Source organism: Topomyia yanbarensis, chromosome 1, assembly GCF_030247195.1.
Source record: "Topomyia yanbarensis strain Yona2022 chromosome 1, ASM3024719v1, whole genome shotgun sequence".
Lineage (NCBI taxonomy): Eukaryota > Metazoa > Arthropoda > Insecta > Diptera > Culicidae > Topomyia > Topomyia yanbarensis.
In genome coordinates this window covers 183,351,247-183,373,009 of record NC_080670.1, presented here as the reverse complement: position 1 = coordinate 183,373,009, position 21,763 = coordinate 183,351,247, and positions in this window count along the sequence as shown.

Here is a 21,763-nt window from a genome sequence, read left to right as displayed (position 1 = left end):
GCAACGTTGTACCTTTCACTGATTTTGATGAAATCGGTTCGGCCATCTCCGCGTAACCGATGTGTATTTGTTGATCACGTACCTAGACACACACAGAAATTTGCCGAATTCGACGAACTGAGTCGAATGATATATGACAGACGGCCCTCCGGGTCGGGATTAATTAGACGATGTTCAGAGTGACTGTATAACCTTTCTATAGGAAAAAGGCAAAAAATGTGCGCACCTGTGCCGTCATGAGACTGGATCAAATTAGCTCGCGATTGTCTTCTCTTCTCTTAGAGCATGTTCAGCAGCGTTTTATATAGGAGTTTAAAAGTAGAACTGGAACTGAAACATTCACATCCCCAACAGAGCGCTTTGTTTTATAATTTCGAACAATTTTGTTTTGAAATTTAAAACTTTTATGCTACGCCGTTCTATTTGTTGCTGAAGCCATTGCTTTAAAAAACTATAAAAAATATACAATAAAACAATAAAAATCAACAAAAATGAGAACGATTCCGCTTCAAAATTAAATTAAATCAATTAAATAAATGATTAAAAACGATTATATAATACTAATTGTTACTTACGTAGTAAAACAACCAGTATTTAAACTGGTATTGTCACGAATCACACTTCCGCTGACAGCACGAAACCTGACGAAATACTAACGACAACAGTACACTGGGGTACAAATGTACCCCACGCTAACTTTGTCACCTGCTTCCACGAAGGCTATAAGCAAACTGGCTATAACACCTTTTCCTACTCTTACTAGGAACTTTAAATTGAATAATGGTTAGAGTCCCTGGTCGGTAAATGGCCGAATTCACGTCTTCACACGGCTGCAAAGAAGGCGTGGGGTACATTTGTACCCCAGTGCAACGTTCTAGGGTTAATGTTCCCCCTAGAAGCTTCAGATCGTGGAACTTTTTGAGACCTAATTTTCAGCGTACTGAGTATGGCCAGAACGAACCCATAAGGGCAATGTGTGTAGTATTTAATAATTTTTATGAATTTATTGATTTTGTATCCATTGATGTATTTAGGATTAGACTTAGACGACAAACGTAGTATATAAGCAATGATTTACAGTAATAGTTCAGAGTGATAGTATGTAGTTTCAGTTAATTGCGTTTTAGTGAGATTTTGTTAAACATTTGTGTATGCCGTTGTTCAAAAGAAGATTAGGTTTTTACGCGCATTTGAGAATTACTTGTAATCCTCGAATGAGGTTTTCCCATTCCAACCAGTACATGTATGTCGAGTAGACTGCCCAGAAAAATAATAAATTTTTGAAAACTTGATCGGCCCACCCCTGACTCGATTTCTAGTCCCACCAGGAGTACATGCTCTAAATTTGAAGGAAATCGGACAAGTTTAGCTATCGGACCAACGCTTCTGAAGTTTATATGGGATTTTTCGACAATTTACATGGAAAAAATCCACTACCTCACATTTTCACCGCTAGGCAGCACTGTATGCATTGTATTATCACTGTAAGTGAAAATAAGATAGATAATTTAATTCTCTACACCTTTGTCAAAGACTGCTAGTCAATCCGGCTTTGTTAAAAGAAGTTATTGAAGTTATTTAACGAAGTAATGTCTGAGTCAGGTTTGCATGGGGCCTAGCAGCTCATAGTTTTGTATCAGTACTCGATTCCTACGAACTATACATTTTTCTGAAATAACGGTTTGATTTAACTCAATAGTATGTTCAGAAGAATTATAGTAAATAATGCGAGTAATAGTTTAGTTAGAAAATTTTAGTTCAATCTGTGACCGCATAGAGGGAGCCAACACTAACTTTTTTTTTGAAGAGAGATAGAATATCAAAATGTTCGGAAGAATTACTGCAAAATGCCAGTTCTATAACTTTGTAGAAGACACCTAAATTCTATCTCTCTCCGTTGAAAAGTTAATGTTGGCGCCCTCTATGCGGTAACATGTAGAACTAAAATGTTCTAACCGAAACATGACTCGTATTATTTACTATAATTCTTCTCAGTATACCATTGAGTTAAATCTAACCGTGATTTCACGAAAATATGTAGTTCGCGGGAATTGAGTGCAGATACACAACCATGCATTGCTAGACCACATGCAAAACTGACTCAGACATTACTTCGTTAAAAATTTAATAACTTCTTTTAATAAAGTCGGTTTGAGTAGCAGTCTTTGACAAAGTTGTAGATAATTAAATTATCTTTCTTATTTTCACTTCCAGTGATAATACAATGCATACAGTGCTGCCTAGCGGTGAAAATGTGAGATAGTGGATTTTTTCCATGTAAATTGTCAAAAAATGCCATATAAACCTCAGAAGCGTTGGTCCAATAGCTAGACTTGGCCGATTTCCTTCAAATTTGAAACATGCCCTCCTGGTGGGACTAGGAATCGAATCAGGGGTAATTTTTTTCTTGTCACTCTAATGTAGAGTCCTTACAATTCATACGCCCTTTACATTCGTTAGGAGTGGTAGCTTGATAGGTTAGCAACGCTGATGACAGGCCGTGTAGTAAAGATCCGTGGAGAGTTTCGCTGGAGAGAAGACAAGCAAGAAGAGTGAGTAAACGGTGTGTTGAGCATCAGGCAGGAAAATTAAACGGATTTGTAAATAAGAAAAAGGATATTTTGATTTAGATTCCGAAACCAGACTTTACAATGTAGACCATATTCGGTCGGATAAAATTTAATCGAACAATTAAAAATAAATAAATAAATTCGAAATGCCGTTATTGGAGACATCCAGCTCGCTGTGGCTGTGGTGACAAATGCTTCACTACGTTTGTCACAAGTACGTATGACCTGCCAAATCAGGTACATCCGAGCGTGCATTTTCGTAACAGTCTGCCGGTTTTTGTCCCGATTTTGGAGATTCTGCACCTTGTAGGTTTTCAATTCACATGGTGTCTCGGACCTCTAATTGCCAAACTTTGCGAAATTTCAAGTTTTTTTGGCCGTCCTTGCTTCGAAATGTTCGGATTCCACTTGAAAAAATTCTAATTAGTTTTCTCCTTAAGGAGAGAGATATCAAGGTATCTGCTATTCGTCTTTTATCAATATTTATTTCATTCTGTCAAACTGTGTCTTCCTAGTGTAAAGCACTATAAATTACAACGAATCTGCTTTTATTTCGAAAGCACCATTTATGGCTTGGCAACAGTGAAGCAAAAGATATATAAACTTAAATAATTCGAACAAACCGTTCATTTTCCGATTATACTATAATCATAAATTTGCCTTCACTTTCCTAGCACAAAAAAAAAATTGGCTCCGCTTATACCAGCTTTGTCAATATATCTTATATTTCACAGTCAACCACACCACTCGTCCCGATCTGTCCTTCCACCAAAACCGACGCAGACTGAAAGAACAACTTCCGCCGAGCCAACCAACTCCGCCTGACTGAAGTCATTCATCGGTTGGCTCCCGGCCGGAAAAGTATCACCATTGTAGTCGATGAGATAAACCACGTAAACAAACGATAATCTTTTTAAAAGCTTTGGTTTTCTTCGTTGTTATCAGCAAAATGCCCTCCCGAGCGGTTTGTTGGAACGATGGTTTAGAGCGAAGAAATCTGTGTGTGAACGAGGAACGTGACGTTCGAGACAGCTTTTATCTCCGACGAAATGGGAAAATGGTTCCTGTTTGGACATGACTCCGTTGCAATCCGATACAAACAAGCTTCCGGGGCATGAAGTCTCAGATTGGCGCCTCCGGTACGGTGGCACGGTATCTGGTGAAAATCGACGAGGTACGATAATAAAATGTGGACATTAGTACCTGAGAGTGAGTTTCTAACGGCGTACTACTTGATAAAATATCAGCAGACTTTTCTAATTAATAGTAGAGGCCACAGCCAAAGTCTTCGTATTCAAATAAGTCTCTATAACGAACGCCGGCTTATGAATTATGCATAAACCAGAAATGGGGCTGAACATTGCGGGACGCTTCCAGCTATTGGCTTGATTGAATATTTCCGAACCTTTCGCGGAGACCAGCGTTCGAAAAGATTTCTCCGCGGAAGGCGAAACAATAACAGTCGGGGGAAAATCCGATTCGAAACGAGTACCACCAGAAAGGATGGTGAAATTAAAAGCTTTGATCAGACGCTAGCGCGAAACGGCAGAGATGGACGAAAGAGAAAATATTATCCTACGGGAAGGATTTTATCTTTCACACTTTTTAATTTAAGTTCTCCGGATGGTTACCTACTTTTTTTTGCTGGACGGGACAGGGATTTGCAAATGATTATGTTGAAGCACGGTTGGTTCTGTCCTGGAAGAAAGTGGAATTTCAAAATTAGTTTTTTTCTTTAAATCCATTATTTCAATTTCTTTAATGGATACTCTACATGCAACACCAAGTTAACAGTATGTCCTAGTCGAACGACGGGGGGTCGGTCACTCCCTCTTCGCCGAAACGCGGTTCATGCCCCGTAACCCAATTAAACGTGTAATAAAAATAAGTTAACCGAAGTCAATGGTCCCCCTTCGGCAGCGTCGTCGTTCGAATCTGGCCGTTGCTTCTGATGCTACTGCTGCTGCTGCTGGAATGTTGAAACGGTTGAAACGGGAGCTAATTAATAAAGCATGACTGATTAAGTGACTCCGGAGGAATTTCGGTGGATCCTTCATCAATCAGCAGTGGTATCATCAGCTAGTTCGTTGGGGCGACAGGGACAGTTCCCGAGCTTCAGCAGGTTATTTGATTACCTCTTCGCAGTAAAGCACGTCCATCCAAGTAAGCGGAGGGGAGGGTTGAATGAAAATGAACCTGTCTCAGGCAGCAGACGGGAAAATAATTTGCGCCTGCAGTGGAGAAAGATTCATCGTGGTTCACAGCCACACCGAGGAGCTGAAGTGATTCTCGCCATATATCAAATCCATTCCAACGCAACGTCTAGCCAGCCAATGGCGTTACCGGTGATCCTGGTGGTTACTAGTGGTGTGTGTGTGTGTGTGTGTGTGATACTAGTAGCTGATTTGAAAAGGTCGGACTCAACAAATATGGACCAGCCATAGAACAAACTTTTGCGCGGTTCGAACCAACAACAGTCAGAGGAACAGGTCGCTGAAATGGTAAGGGGGGGGAGGTGTAGCAAGCTGAACAAAACTTGTATACAGTTTCGATTACACGAGCAGAAAGTGTAATCAGTGGAACGTGGTTGTGATATTGAGTCTAGCCCTATTGTAACTAGGAGGGAAGAACGTGCGGTGGCAGAAAATGAAATATCTCATAATAATAAATGCTGAAACTGTAATAATTTGAACGTGATCGTCATACGTGAGAAGAGATGGAAACGAAAGGCTGGCGATGGCATCATCAGTCGCTTCACAGACAGGGCCGAGTTGATAGTAGAGCTATACGGGGTTTTACAATAGGGTTTAAGGTCTTGGTTGAACGGGTTGATTTTACTGGTCGACAACTCTGGTAAATTTTTCTTTAGTTATCAATGCTACAGCCAAATAATAGCGGTGACACGGAAAAGCAATAAAGAACAGGTCACATAAACAGAAAAACCTACAGTTTTGTTCTGTTCACTTTATTCGTGTACAGTCGAGGACAATTTTTTTAATAATCCAAAAATATCTAAATCTCTCGAATCCATCAATACGGGTCGCACAACTCATTTCACCGATGTTCAGTGATCCACGAACGAGAAAGTACGTAAGATGCGCGTAATCGTAGTACACAATTTGGCTTTAGGGTTTTGTTTTATCTACAAAATTACAATTATCAGATTACAGGCAGTTATGATCAAAATTTGGTAAAACAAGAGTGAAAAAATAGATAGGTGGATGAAGTCACAGATATAGCTGCAATGAAGTACAATTAAGTTTTCTAACTTGTGTCGTAAATTGTCATCGGAATCTCCAAGTAAATCATTTAGGATGATTTTTAAATTAGGTAAACAACAATTCAATCAAAACTGAAAAAAAAATCGCGTTTAGCATTCTGGTATACGAAAGCTTTTGAAAACTACGAACCACAAACTTGCCGTTGTGCACGGACATTAAAAAGTGTCCTACTCCATTATCTGGGGCTAGGTGTCATTCTAAAATCTTAAATATCTCTACGTAACGAAACTAGGTGACGTTTGCACTCGTATAACTCCGCTATTACTGGATGGATTTTTATCATTTATACACCAACCTATTCACAAATGCCTGACTTAAATATTGTTAATCAATAAATATCTCGAAATAAAAATAGTCTTTTGAAAATCGGTAAAATTGAAAAGTTCACGAATAAAGGGAAAATTGCCTTTCGTGAGGCAGATTTCTCAAGCAGAGCCGTCAATAGGAAGCTCCTTGGTGGCTCATTCAAACACGAAAACAGAGGGGGCAGGCGTAGCGTAGTTGGTAAATCAATTGCCTTGTACGCAGCTCACCTGGGTTTGGTTCCCAACCCCGCACGCAAGGTTAGGGATTTTTCTAAACATTTTTCTCTAACCCGACAAAGAGGCGAATGATCCTAAGGTTAAAACCTCTATACTCAAAATAAAAAAAAAAAAAAACACAAAAAGTTAGAAATAAGGAAGAGCCGCTGTCATTTAACGGATTGAGAAAAGCCAGAAAAATGTAAAAAACGCAACATTTTTGAGTAGTTTGGCATGAGTTAAATTTTTGTTCAAAATGTATGAAGTTTATCATTTTCGGCCTTGGGTACTCCTTGTTTCTATAAATAGAACCTTTTTTTTGGCGGATTTTAATTGATATTTTTCGGTGAAAAAGAACGTCAGAAAAGCAACCCAATGGGGAGTAGAGGGTAGAATAGCTAGTAAAGTTCTGATGATGGCTGAAAAGAAACAGTAGGCCGAAACGTAAACCAATTAACCTCTTTCCGTTCTTTTTCACCGAAAAATATCAATTAAAATCCGCCAAAATCAGTTCACGGTGATCTAAAATCGATATTTATCAATACTACCAAAATCGATGCATGAAATAAAGGGCGAACACGAAATTATTGCGACACATTCAACAGGGCATAACTTTTTTACCATTGGGTGAAAATCAACCAAATTTTGCACACTTTCTCATTGATGTGTATTGTTTACATGCTGTCAAACTCGAAGTCGTGTTTTTCGATTCAACCAAAATGGAGGTGAACCAACGCGAGTCGAGAGAACAAATTCTTTCCAAACACCTGGAATTTCCTGACCCGTTGTACCTGCAGGTGGGAAAAATGCTGAACATTCTCCATTCAACCGTCTCCAGAGTGTTGAAGCGGTTCCAGGAGCGGTTGACGTTGGACCACGGCAAAGCAGCTGGAAGAAAACATTGACCGGAGAACAAAAAGACGGAGGGAAAGGTGAAGCGGATGATTAAAGCAAATCCCAACGTCTCAAGCCGTGATTTGGCTAAAAAGATCGGCATGTCGCAGAGCTACGTCCAGAATGCAAAGAAGATAGCTGGACTACATACATACAAGGTACAGAACTTCCCAAACCGCGATGAGCGGCAACAATCGACGGCTAAAACTCGGGCACGGAAGCTCTACGAGAAGATGCTGACAAAATATGGCTGCTGTGTGATGGACGACGAAACGTATATAAAATCCGATTTTAAGCAAATTCCAGGGTTGGAGTTTTTCACCGGCAAGAGCAAGTTCTATGTGGACGACAAATTTAAGAAGAAGAAAATGTCGAAGTTCGCCCCTAAGTATCTCATTTGGCAGGCAATCTGCTCTTGCGGACTGAGGAGTGAGTCTTTCGCGAGATTTACAAATCTGAGTGCCTCGAGAAGCGCCTTTTGCCGTTCTTGCAGCAGCACGACGAAGCTCCGCTATTTTGGCCAGATTTGGCATCATGCCACTATTCTAAAAGTGTCCTGGAATGGTATGAGGCCAATTCTGTCCATTTTGTTCCAAAGGACATGAATCCGCCAAACTGTCCGGAGCTGCGCCCGGTGGAGCAGTACTGGGCAATGATGAAGCGGGAACTTCGGAAGAGCAAAGCAGTAGTTCCCCAGCGTTTGTTGATTCACAACACTTTTTACTGGAACTTTTCTAAATGAAAAGTATGTTCCTATATGCTCCACCCATAATTTCAAGATAGCTCATGGCATAATGTTCTGGAATTATTTGGAAAAAATACCCATTACGTAGAAATAGTCGCTATAATTAAAGATTGAAGAACTGAGAAATCCACATATTCCTCACAATTGTGCTCAGTTGTTCTTCGACAGATTTGTTTCTACAGCAAAAAAAGATAGATAACACATTAGGGAGAGAAAGAGACAGGTGCATTAGAATAACTTTTGAGAGCGAAGAGCATATAACTGGAACTGCCGGTGTTCTTTTTATTCAATCGTTTATTTGATAAGGTACGTTTGCGCTAGCTTAAAGGTGCCAATTTTGTTTTGTTTTACATTTTAAATTTCTTAAAACTAGGGGACCACACATTGATTTTTTTAAAAATGGAACTAAGGTGATTTTATAGCTATCTTATACCACAGAGAACAGACATGTAAACTAGAACAAACTTTCCCGAAAAACCTGTGTAAACATTTAAATGAAAATACGTTGAAAATCACCATCGCATACAGGTTTGCATGCGTGAGTCACCATTGTATCCAAATTAGCATACAAGTCCCTATAGCAATTTCTGGCCGATCGAAGCGCCCACCAGTGGCAAGTTGCTACTTGCTGTTGTCATTTCAAAGCGACAGTTTAATTTCTCACACTAGTTGAAAACTTTACTTGTATGTCAGTTCTCAGTGGTAAAACTATATCATTTTTGATGCTCGTATATGGCATGGTAGGGAGACGTAAATTTACACGATTTTTTCTAGGTGTGTAAGGGGGACAATTTTTACAACATAACTTGGCTTAGCTTAGGTAGACTGCCCGTGGTTGCACTTCGTGATTGACTGAAATGAGTGAAAATGCGCAATGAACCAAAAAATGATGCTTGGGAGGAGCAAATCATTTTCACTGTGCATGTTTCATTGACTCGCTGGTGTTTGCATCTCCACGAGCATCACGGGAAAGGAATTAGCGTTAGCTGGAAATGGAAAAGATCAGGAGGTATAGCTTTATGCACGAAAGTCGCTCGCCATCGATTTTCAAAAACTGTACTCATGTAGGGTGACCATACGTCCTGGTTTCCCAGGACATGTCCTGGTTTTGCACTGGCTGTCCTGGTGTCCTGAGAAGTCGAGGAAAAAGCTTGATTTGTCCTGGTTTTTTCTCCTGTAAGCCTAATAACGGGTTGTCAAAATAATAAAATGAGAATTTTTCAGTCATAAAAAAAATTCAACGAATTATGTATTTTTAATTAAAAACGAAATGTTTATTCTCCAAAAAACGTCAATGAATATTGGAGAAAGGGCCCTTGTCACCCGTACGACGAAACTTAGTCGCGATGCTCTCACAAGAGCGCTGGACGACACTGACGTCCATCTTCCGGATGCAATTCCGGAACTGGTCAACTGCTTCGTATTTTTGTACACTAGGGCACTGAGGGAGCCAATAAAATCCCCAATGGGACGGCACTGGGGCAAGTTGGTCGGGTTCCTTTCTTTCGGCACGTACGGTATCTTTTTCTGCTCAAAATACTCCAGCGTCTTCTTGGCGTAATGGGAAGACGCCTTGTCCAGCCAGAAGACGTACTTCTGATCCGCGTGATATTCTTTCAAGAATCGCAGAGGAATTTTTTCAAGTCACTTTTATTCCAGGGGTGGGGCCGAATTGTCGTAGTTGTCATTTCCTGGAATGTGGGTCTTCGAGAGCGGAAAGTAAGTTTCGTCGTCCAGCACGAACGACATCTCGCGATAGTTCTTCGTCATCCACCGGCACTGCGATTTCACGATCGCTATCTGCTCTTCCGAGTACTAGGGGGAACAAATCTTCTTCCGATAGATGATGTCCTCCATCTTAAGGGGTTCGGTGAATCAAAATATAGGAGCAGTGATATTTTCGGCAGGCGTGACGCAAACTCGTTCCGTCCTTGTTTTCGAACAGCTCTTTCAACAATTCCTTCTTCTTCGTCATTATCTTCGCCAGACGGCCGCTACAGGCCTTCCACTGCACGTTCAGGGATGCCAGGATCCAGTAAACTGTACTCACGGGCACGTTTTCGTCTCGAAAGTGGTTTACCGTAAACATTTTTTCACGATGGCCATGCGTTTTGTAAAACCGTACAACACGCTCGCGGAGTGCTTGCTGTTTCGACGCCATCTACGATTAATCTGATAGCACCCGTCGAAAAGAAACATGCCGTTCATTTCTAGGGAGTCCAGAGAGCAAATCTTTTGGAGAGAAAAAACTCTTTACTTTAATGGCAGAAAGGTATTGAAATCATTATCATTTTTTATTGAACACCTGTTATATTTCTAATTGAGTTTTCGCTTTATTCACTCTGCTCCAGAGTTCGACAAACATAACTTAATACACTCGAATCTCCAGATTGTACCATCCGATACCTTTTTAATTCTCTCGATAGTACCACGTTATATCATTTTTCAACTTTTTTTACATGGAAATTGAAAAGAGAAAGAGGTGTTCGTATGTATGTAGCATATGAATGAGCTTTAGTCTGTTTGCAAGAAACTTTGGCAACCGAACAAATCAATGTCGATGAAACAATGATTACCAGAGTTTCTTCTTGGCTTAAATCGTCTTTCAATCCGGGATCCGAAAAATTTCCTTTGGTAGATCTGAGAAGACACATTGATGTTTTTATGTATTTGGTTCACTGATTTTTCTCGGTGAAATTAAAAAAAACGGAACCGTCTTTCTTCATTGTTACGTTACGTTTCGTCCTACTACGCTTCAGCTATCGTCGGACGCCTACAAACATTTATTTCGAATAATTATTCAATGTTTGTAGGCGTCCGACGATGGCTGAAGCGTAGTAGGCCGAAACGTAACGTAACAACGAAGAAACAAGGTTTCGTTTTTTAATTTCACTGAGAAAATCAATAAACCAAATACATAACAATTTTGCGGTGACCAATAAAACCTAAATACATTGAAGTTTTGGTGACTCTTCTTCTCCTAGAGTTCTCTTGCTAGTGGCAGTTTTTCGTTTTACAGGAAATCCATTTCATAAAAAGTTAAATTGGCGTAACATCAATAACTATCGTGGAATAACCTCGTTGAACGCTCTCTCGAGCTGGTAATTATGGAGCCCCTTTAAAATCAATACCAGTTCCTAATAACTCTATATTTCCATCTCAATCGAATCGAAAGCTAAATCGGTGTGCTTGTTAACTGTGCAGTGAATCAAACGAATGTTTCTACATACTGTCTGCTATCTACATGTACCGCGCCAGCAGAGCAATCGAAAAATAACAGTTGTCCCAAGCCAGTGTGAACAATAAAGCACCGTCACTTTCATTGATGCGGTATCGATAGTTTATTTAAAAATGCGTGAAACTCAGCAGCACAATTTGAACGATCTTCGGTACAATACAGTGATTGTTTGTCCAATTGATCCTTGTGTTCGCGAAGTGGAACAATTAATAAAGGCGCATACTCGTAATGCGGTACTGATAACATTTAAAAATGTCCAGTTTGGCTATCGGAAACAACATGCAACACGTCGTTGCGCATGACAATGCTAGAATCAAGATACCCGTTTAGATCGACGATGATAAGACTGATGTGCGTCTGGACGATCTATCCTCGCGTACTACCAATAAATTCACTACAACCATCATATCGGAGCACGTAACGGTGAAAGTTTGAAACCTGGAGAAACTTTTTTCCAGGTACATCCAATGGTGTTCGTATCGTGAGAATGCGAGTTACGAAACCTATTCCTTCATACCTGATCCTTCAATACGTATTTCGTGTAAGCAAATCGCAAATCACGCTGTGCACATATGAAGGCCAGATACCTACGTGCCAAACCATGTGCGAAAGTCGCGCTTAAACTGATACTAGCAACACCAAACTATCCGCCGGTTTTAATATAGCAATCGATAAAATGAAGAAATTTGAAATCAACGGTAGGTTTTGCAACTGTTTCGATCCTAGCTCTCAGATCGAGAGAAAATGGTTTTCATTGGAGATTGCCAGATATAGCGCAGGGAAGCTACTAGGGACCGTTGATGTTTCGGTTTTACTTCAATGACATGTATTTAGTGCTGAAAACTCCTCGTCGGTTCCTGCACAAACGATCTCATAATATTTCGTCCCATTTGCTCTATTCAGGATATCCCATTTCTCCGACAACAGCATGAAACTTTCGCCGGTAGTGGTGTAGCAAGAACTGCGTCTGTGTGTGTAAATCCAAAAAAGCACAGTGATAGAATTCACACGAAAAAATTTCTGATAGAACTCTTCCTCCCAGACCCAACAGAACTTTTTTACTACTGAAGCTTTGCCTGCCAGACCCAAGAACTTTGTAACTGCCGAAAACCTTTGGATAAGACACAGACGATTGAGAGGTAACGGGGAGAGGCGGTCCCCTTTCAACTGTCCTGGTTTTTTACGCGCCTCATATGGTCACCCTAACTCATGCAACTTGAACTCCGGACAATCGGCCATCGGCAGTGGTACTTATTATTTATACTAAAATGATTATCTCCAGATTTTTTGTTATGGTTAGTTTGAACTTCAAAATCACATTAAAAAGCGCGAAAATGTTCTAAAATATACTCAATTGGATTTTTTACAAATATTTTCGACAGAAGGAAATCCACAGATCTTTACCAATGTCACCTCCGCCCAAAGCGGAGCTGAGTCAGGCTTCAACCCTAACCGCTGTTAAAATGTATGAACTGACAGCAAACAAAATGGCAATTAAAATCAAAACTTTCGCTCATACAAAGTCACCCGCACACTAGCAACCGGCACACCACAACCGAAGATATCTCTACCGCAGCAAGAAGCTACCTTGGAATAAAAGAAACGTCAGCTTATATATATAGGTTTCTCGATTGATGAGCTGCTCATCATGAGCACCGGGGTAGTTCCGTGCACTGGCCTCGCATCCTCGAGCAGAAGTGCAAACAACTGGAGGGTATGTTCCATTGACACTTCTACTCGAAGGCGCAAAACCGATGCAATCCACTACACTGGTGTACTACCACCGAAAACGGCAGTAGTAGAATATCTTTTACAACCTAATACCTTTTTACTAATTTGTATGCATCGAAACGGACGTTTCCATTTCATTCGCATTGAGCGAAAACATACGATCTGCCGTCTTACATACTAATAAAAAACTAAGCCATAGAACGCTCTCACCAGAGAATGAAGCCAGCCGTGCGACGTTGCCAAAGTTACCAATGCGCTGTATTCGTTTATACAACACACGTGGAGATCTTTCTCCGCAGCCGTATGAAGCGTGAGTGAAAACTTGTGTTCAGGCCCGTCGAGAGGGGGGGTCAGGGGGGGCAACTACCCTGGGGCCCGGGTCTGTTTTGGGGGCCCGCATTTTTAACCGAATTAAATTTATTTTAATTTAATTGTTGAAGTTTATTGTTTCTGTTGACACTGCAAATATATTACAATCAAATACGTTCCAATGGTTTTCTGAAGTAGGTGAACGTAACCCAATCAGATTCATTTAACAGTGCAATTGAACCATTCTGGTTTCATTTATCGCAAGTGTTTTTCAAAGTGTGCAGTATGAAGTGGTATACAATTTATCATATTCCTAGCTAACTGTCACTAATAAAAGTTGGATATTCTCGGAATAGGATTGATGAGTAGATGACGAAAATCAATGTATTTTGAAAATCAAGATGGCGAATTCCAGTTAAGACATCATTATAACCTAAAATATTGACGTTTTCGAAATAAGATAATCATATAATTGATATAGGTATAGTGATTTGTGATGCGAATGATATGATTATAGAAAACTTTTCTCAACCAGAAGACGCTATATTGGCCTTCAAAAGGGCATCGCTCATCTACTCATCAAATCCGCTTAAAAATACCCTCATAGTTTATACAGATATTGTTCGAAATAGCTCCAAGCTACCGTTTCTATCATCTACTCGTCAAGCCCTTTTCAAAAATTCCCAAATTGTTAGGGTTATCGAGATTATTGTTCAATCGGAAGTCTCCATCCTGGATTTCAAAAAGGTACCAAATATCCATTTTCATCATGTACTTGTCAAGCCCGTTCCGGAAATACCCATATTGTTAGAGTTATCGATAATATTGCTCAACCAACGAATTTTAATAAGAATGTGAAGCGAACTTTTTTTACGATCTAAATCCCAAAAAACGAACTAATTTAATTTACGAACCCTTGGCTTGATTCGTGAATGGAGGTTGCAGTGTACACATTTGATGCAGAAAATATGGGAATTTAACTAGATACTTATTCTACCCATTAGTTTCCACCAAAAGTTGAAATTCTTTCTCTCACAACTCTCTGTCTCAGTCTTTTAACAGCAGATTTCGCTGTTGGATCCCAGTCATCGCATTCGGAATGTTTTCTCTCTGAATGTCAGCGCAAATGTAACAACTGATTCCAAAACCGATTTCCAATGGGTGACATACAATTTCATCTCAGTCCAGATTATCATATGAAAGTTAGCTTCAGGGCAAAAAAGATAATGCATAAAATTGCTGCCTTCACCACAGTCTGAAATATTTGAAAATATCCAGCCGGTTAATGCACCCATTGGAAAATCATTCAATATCAGTGTTAACCTTTCGGTAGACGCACTAGTACACAGAGTGCGCGTCACTCAGGAAATCAAGCGAAAGCGTCTTTGAACACCAGCGCCTACTCGTTCAGTGAGCCATGCACGCGACTTCAGGAAGGCCAGACATAAAGGAAGGCCAGACATAAAGTGTATAACTTTTGAACGGGTGCTTATGGACAAACAATTTTACCTTTGTTTTGTAGGTGAAACCTAGTCCTATTAGAATAATTGATAGTATAATTACAATTTTTTCCGATAGTGAAGTCACACGGGTTCAAAAACAGGCCAAAATTAAATCAAAATCAGTTATAAGTCTTTACACAGCATTCACAGCTATCTGGTCTCTTCGGAAAAGTTGTGTGTTTTATGATGATAAAAAATACCTTAGAACATTGTAAATGCGAAAAATTAGAAATAAAAAAGTTATGAGTAAAAATAGGAAATGAACACGGAAAACCCCGCAATCACAAAAAATGAATATTGCAATTTTTGATTTTTGTCTTGACTGTTTCAACTAAAAATTGTTGATTCAACTAACTGTCCTGTTGATTTTCGCATCATCAATTGGCTGAATAAATTAGTTGTTTTTGAAAGCTGTCAGTTTTCAGAAAATAAAGACAGCAAAAAGGAAACAAAAATTTGCAAATTTTATTTAACCATTTCTTTAGTTGAAAAGGATACGTCAGTTTTCTCGCTATGTTCATTTTGTAAAATTTTTGATGCTAACATAAAAGAGCTTGATTTTGAAGTTTAGATTAATAAACCAGTTATAATACTTAGAAGTGCCTACCTAATTTAGTGATATATATGCGAATTTATGGAAGTATTTTTATATAATACATCAGGTAGATAACAAATTGCATGATTCGACTGATGTTCGAACGTGAGAAAATCTTCTGGAACCAGGTGTCTATGTTTCATGTGTTTTTACAAATCAGCCATCCAATTTTCTCACATGTTAACAAATGTTAGACATTAGAATAGGACATTAGTCTCCATCAGTAAATTGATCTGTATATTCTATCATTGCATAAATAATTGTTCCATGCAAATAAAGAATCTAGTGGAACATGGAACCATAATTCGTATAGAAAGTCAATGCTATATATTTTTTTTATAAAATAGAATAATTGTAAACGTATTGGCGCTGAACAGTGTTAATATTTATATTTCCTAGTGATACAACGCGTTTGGATAAATCAAGCCATTGATATGATAGCAATAAACTTCTTCGAAGATAATTTGGCTTTTTATTACTGGGTAACAAATCCTCCTTATAATTAACAAAATCGTTAGTTGTTACAACTGGTTGGGAATTATTCCAATATTACAATTGACTGAAACAACCATCTCGGTTTTCAGTTTCAACTCGCACCAATCTTGAAATCAACAATTATATTAGTTGTTACAGCTATTTGATGAGCTGATTCGGATGGTGTGTGTCTTTGCTAACTGACAGCATCACATTTTCAACTAGATGATTTAGTTGTTTCAGCAACTGTTTTGTTCATTCAAAAACAAAAATGAAAGTTTAGAAAAATCAACAATCGTTTAGCTGTGCCAAATTTTAACCAATCGATTTCAGAAATTCGACTAATATATTAGTTGCTATGCGATCGGGAGCGTTTCCGTGAAGGAGTTCACCATAGAGAACTTCTCATAACTCGATTACTATGAGTGACAGAGACAACATGTCTTCTGCAAAATTTATAAAAATACTCTCCTCTACAACTTTGTCGAAGACAGCCAAGCGCTATCTCTTTCGATTCAAAAGTTAAATTTTCTATAGCCTACTATGATCATTTTTTTAAAAAGATAATATCACCAAAAGATGGCGCTTTTTACACACACAAACATAGTAGGATATGTGAAATCACTAATATGGACAGTTTTGACTCCAGTGAATTAAAAACCTCAAAACACTGTTTTGAGCCACTGTGCAAAGTGGCGTTTACAGAATTGGTTACTGAGATATAGCGAGAAACGTGCTGAGAAATTTTTCATTTTTTACTTCAATTGACTGTGTCTAGGGATTGGCTCAAATTATCTTGATGTAAAAGATGTTTTTATATGTAAAACTATCTGAGAAACACAATGGCATACTCATTTTCAAAACAAAAATGCACGAATTGTGAGAAAAATGCAAGTTAAGTTTTAAACTGGAAATGTAGCATATTTGGCAACACTGTAACCAAAAAAAACTATTTTTTCTGAATTCCCTCACTCATTTCCTTCAAAATGCATCTCATCGATTGTTCATAGACCAAATGAAGCCAAAGATATGAATAAAAGTTAATAATTGCTGATTTTTTTCTGTGGAAAATTTTCCATGCACGATTATGACACCCTACAAATTTTGTCATCAATACACGCCTTGCCTATGGCACGTGTAAGTGTGACTTTTGTTCACATTTATAGTGAAAACTCGCAACATAGTCAACCGATCTTCGTAATATTTGAGAGATTAATACAGAATAGATAGAAGCATCAATTGGCTTCTTTGAATTGTTTGTGCAATTTCTAAGTTTCAAGATATTCAATCTCAAACTTTAAAAATCGTTTTTCTCGAAATGTGCTAAATGGCGCTTGTCATAAGATAGCACAACAGCGACGAGCTAGCATAGGAACAAGATTCAGTTTGCTCCTGAAACCGAACATATGCGAACATGAATGCGTTGTACCGAAAAGCAAAGGACGAGGGAAACAAACCAAACATTCGATTCATCGCGGCGGGCATGAATTGAATTTTGTTTCTCTTTCAAGCTCACGAAGGGATGTCAATTTTTCGTAGCTCTGATTCTGGGCAGCATTATTGTGCGTCAAGGGAGCATGAACAATGCCGATATGGACTGTATGGCAATGCCACAATAAAGGTTTCCAATTGGAATGGTAAATCGGACGCAAGTCATTCTAATGGCCAGACACAAATATTCCTTTATTAATTTTTATTTTTTCCATCTATTACATGTTTAAAATACTGACGACTCTGTTAAGCTAACGCGTTGAATCGTGTCAAATAAACAATTTTCATAACAAATAGTTTAATTGAAACGGTTGCATCCGTATAGTTTCTCTAATCGATATTGAAATAAGAAGTCATATATGGTAGAGCCCGTCAGTACTTCAAACCCCGGGGCCCGACGCGGCTCTCGACGGCCCTGCTTGTGTTTGTGTGACTATTCGCGTGTCGGATACAGCACTCGCCTCTATTTTTTCTTCGTTTCGTCATCTAATGACCACATACACAAGCGCTAAAACCACTAATTTATTATTTACGAAACTTGTCGAAGCCAAAGGCGTTGTTTACTTATATAAAGTATAAGTATATCTGTGACATTCCAATAGGAATAGATAATAAGTAATGTCACATAGATCTGCGCTGTACAGCTGCTTCTCCTTCAAGCAAAAGATTTTCTGTACGGGTAACCCCCCGGTACTTAGAATTCAATGACGCTTCAGTGGTGTATTCAACCAAAATAAAAGAATATTTATAAAGCATAGAAAAAAATACATGTAAGATTTCCGACTGTTTGAATAGGAATGTTCAACAGCAAATTTCTCAACTTATCAGTGAAAACAGCTTATCGCTTCAACCTGCGACGTTTCAGTTTTTCAAAATGGTTTAAAATCTCGGAGCCGGATTTGAAGTGAAAAGTCGTTTCCACTGATTCCATCAGAGATTTCCAAGCCATTTCTTTCGTAAATATTAATTTAAAATGATTGTTCGTTTCCAGGGAACCGACCCTATTAATCGAATGGAAGCAATCATTGATCGCGATAAGGTGGATAACTGTTCGTCTCAAGCATTGCTGTCAATATAGACAGCCAAGGCAAGTTTCCTCACATCTCTTACCCCTGAACACATACACATACTCGAACTGGATTCTTATCGTTTTGCGAGTGTTACCAAAAGGATACCCCACTGGGTAGAAGGCTGAAGGATAACTAATAGATCAGCAGCTTCGTCGGTGCAAGCAACATAAACCGGCTGCCATTGCAACCGGTTAACTGACGAAGATCTCCGGGAGTTGCTGTTGTCTATACCTATATCGCCTTAAGGATGGTGGATCGGTAGCATGCGGCGAAGGAGGTTGGCTGGCTGAGAAAAGCAATCGAAATGAATAGGGTATGAATTATGCTGCACTCGGCTAAATCGGTGCCTGCGTTGGATCATAAATCACTAAATTAAACGTCTATGTAAGTGAGTTATGATGACGCGCGCGCTGGATGCCTCCTGTATCCCGAACTGGTTGGCTATGTAGGTGCTGTGTCGGAGGAACGTGGTGGAACGAGGACGGATGCTTTGATTGAATGCAGTTCGATGGGATTGATAACGGGTAAGAGCGTTCAATTATTGATCCTTTCAGCTGACGTGTGAGGGTTTGTGTACGTGTGTGTAACCCTTCTTGAATAGTGGCTGAGTGGGCTCTTTCTCTCTCTCTCTCTCTCAGTTAGTCAATTTCGAATCAGATCTATTGCCACTTGATGCGGACGATTTAAGCTACTATTTGGTTGGATGAAGAGCTTATTCACAATTGGCATGAACACGTAAACCACGCAATAAACCAATTGAACTAAATGGCACAATTTTATGACAGATTAATTACCTCAGCCGACCAATTATTAAGTACGAAAGGAAAAACCTCTCACCGGTCATACAGTCGACAGCCAATTTACCCAGCCCCACCCCGCAGCGCTTCTGGCTGATGCCGACTTTCCCCCTTCTTCTTCTAGGTGTTGCCCAAAATGTTTCCGTAATTGCGCTGTGAAACGTTCACACCATAACTCATCGTTCCATTTATGATCTATTGGCAGCCCCAACGAACTGTGTGCCCGAAGTTCAACCAGACACGGGAATCGTCTGCCCCGAAGGGGTCCGGGCGGTGGGCTGTCGATAAAGAAGAAGCGGAGAGGGAGAGGGCTGCATAATATTATTGACATCTCAATTATCGGGCCTTTTGTTTCACTGGCAGGAGACTGGAACTGTGGCCAAGTTTGTCATTTGGTGTATTGCCATCTGGTGCCGCTGGAGATTGGGAACTGCTGGTGATGCTTCCTTGTGCCATTTCAATACGCCAAGAAGGGAAAGAGTGGTACGTGAATTGATTGTGGGTAGTTTATCGTCGGCATACGCAGTGATAGCATTGAAATAACTACATAAATGGAGACACTTCTGACAAATCTTTACGACGGCAATCGACAAACTGGTGGCAAATGTAACGAACAAGGACTTGGCTCTTTCTCTTGGAGCTATGGATAGTGGAAGGGGTTAGGCTGTGATCAATGAAGACTGTAGGTATAATAATGTGGTATTTAGTGTAGTCTAGTAGTCGTTGCCAAAAACACAGTCCGCAGTTGTGAACTACTGATAACGGCATGAGGAAAGGAAAAAAACCTCATCAGGCGAGTATTCATCATCAGCTGTTCTAATCGAGCTGACATGAAAGTCTTTCGAATTCAAAAGTAACTTATTTAATCTGCTAGTCTCGTTGAGATTTAAGACATTTGTTCAGAGACTTTTTCAACCACTTTGGTCAGAGGATCGTAGGGTATTTCTCTACGCTTTACGAACCAACTTGAAGGACCCGTCTCTGCTTCTGCGATTCCAAGCTCTTCTACATAACTTTTTGAGTTCGGCGTTCCACCAAGGTGTACCTCTAGAAGCACGCATAACACGAAGGAAGCGAACAAGCCTCTTGGTATGCTGCTACGATAAGTGTGTTTGTTTTATCCACGAACTCATCCAAGTCGCTTGGAGATTAAATTGCTCGAACCCCTTTCTTGTTGACGTTGTCAACAGTCATATTCACCGTGACAGCACAAATATCGCGAGTTGCGAGGTCGGATATAACCCAGTTAAGCTTAGCCGGAAATGAACCGGTTGTGTCACTGGAGCCGGAATACGAGCTGGAACCAGCCAGAATTCCAGTTCATTTCCGGTTGAACTTTACTGGGAAGACATGCGTCAATAGCACTATTCGTACACATACATACATATACGAGGCATTTCACGTGGATTTGCCATGCCTTTTTCAACATGGAAGTTTCCTTCCTGTACAAGCCGGGATAGATCCATAGTTGTTGTACGTTAATACGGTAATTTTCATTTTTCGATTTTCGACTTACGATTTTAGATTTTCGATTTTTAATTTACGATTTTAGATTTTCGAATTATGCATTTCGATTTTCAATTACAATTTTTGTTTTCGAGTTTCGATTTTGAAAATCGATTTTCGATTGCCAGGTGTCATTTTTCGGTAATCGATTTTCGATTCGGTTTTCAATTTTCGATTTAAGATTTTTCGAAATTCGATTTTTTAATTTTAGTGTTTTTCAATTTAAATTTTTTTTTTTGGAATTTTGATTTCCGTTTTCCATTTTAGATTGTCAATTTTTGATTTTCTAGTTTCGATTTTTGGTTTTCGATATTCAACCAACAATTTTCAAATTTTAATTTTCAGTTATTTAGTCTGTATTTTCGATTTCCAAATTTAATTATCGGCTTGCGATTTTTGATATTCAGTTTTTTCACTGTCGGTTTTAGATTGTCAAAACTTGAGTTTGAATTTCTGGCTTTTGATATTCAATTATCGATTTTCGTATTTCGATTTTTGAATTTTAGTTTTCTGTTCACAATTTTCGAAGTTTGATATTCGAGTCCCAGTTTTTGTATTGCTAGTCATCGTGTTTTGCTTTTCGTTTTTTGTTATTTAATTTTCGCATTTCGATTTTTGATCTTTTTTCGGTATTCGACTAAATTTTTTATATTTTTTTCAATTTTTATTCAATTTTTAAATTCCTTTTCTTTTGTTTAAATTTTTTTAACGATTTAAATTTTTCATTTTTATCATTTTTTTCCAATTTAAATTATTTAAAAAAAATATTCATTTTTTTTTAAACTGGCTAACTGTTGCAAATTTTACAATTCTTCTTTTAATTTTTCTAATGCTTTAAATTTTACTTTTTAAATTTTTTTCATTTTCTTAAATGTTTTTATTTTTTATTTTTTTTAAGTTTTGCAATTTTTTTAATTATTTCTGTTTTTTCTTTAAATTTTGACATTTTTTTATTATTTTTTTAATCTTTTCAATTGTTTAATTTGCAATTCGATTTATGTCAAGTTTTCAGTATTTTGGATTTATTTTTTTCGTTCTT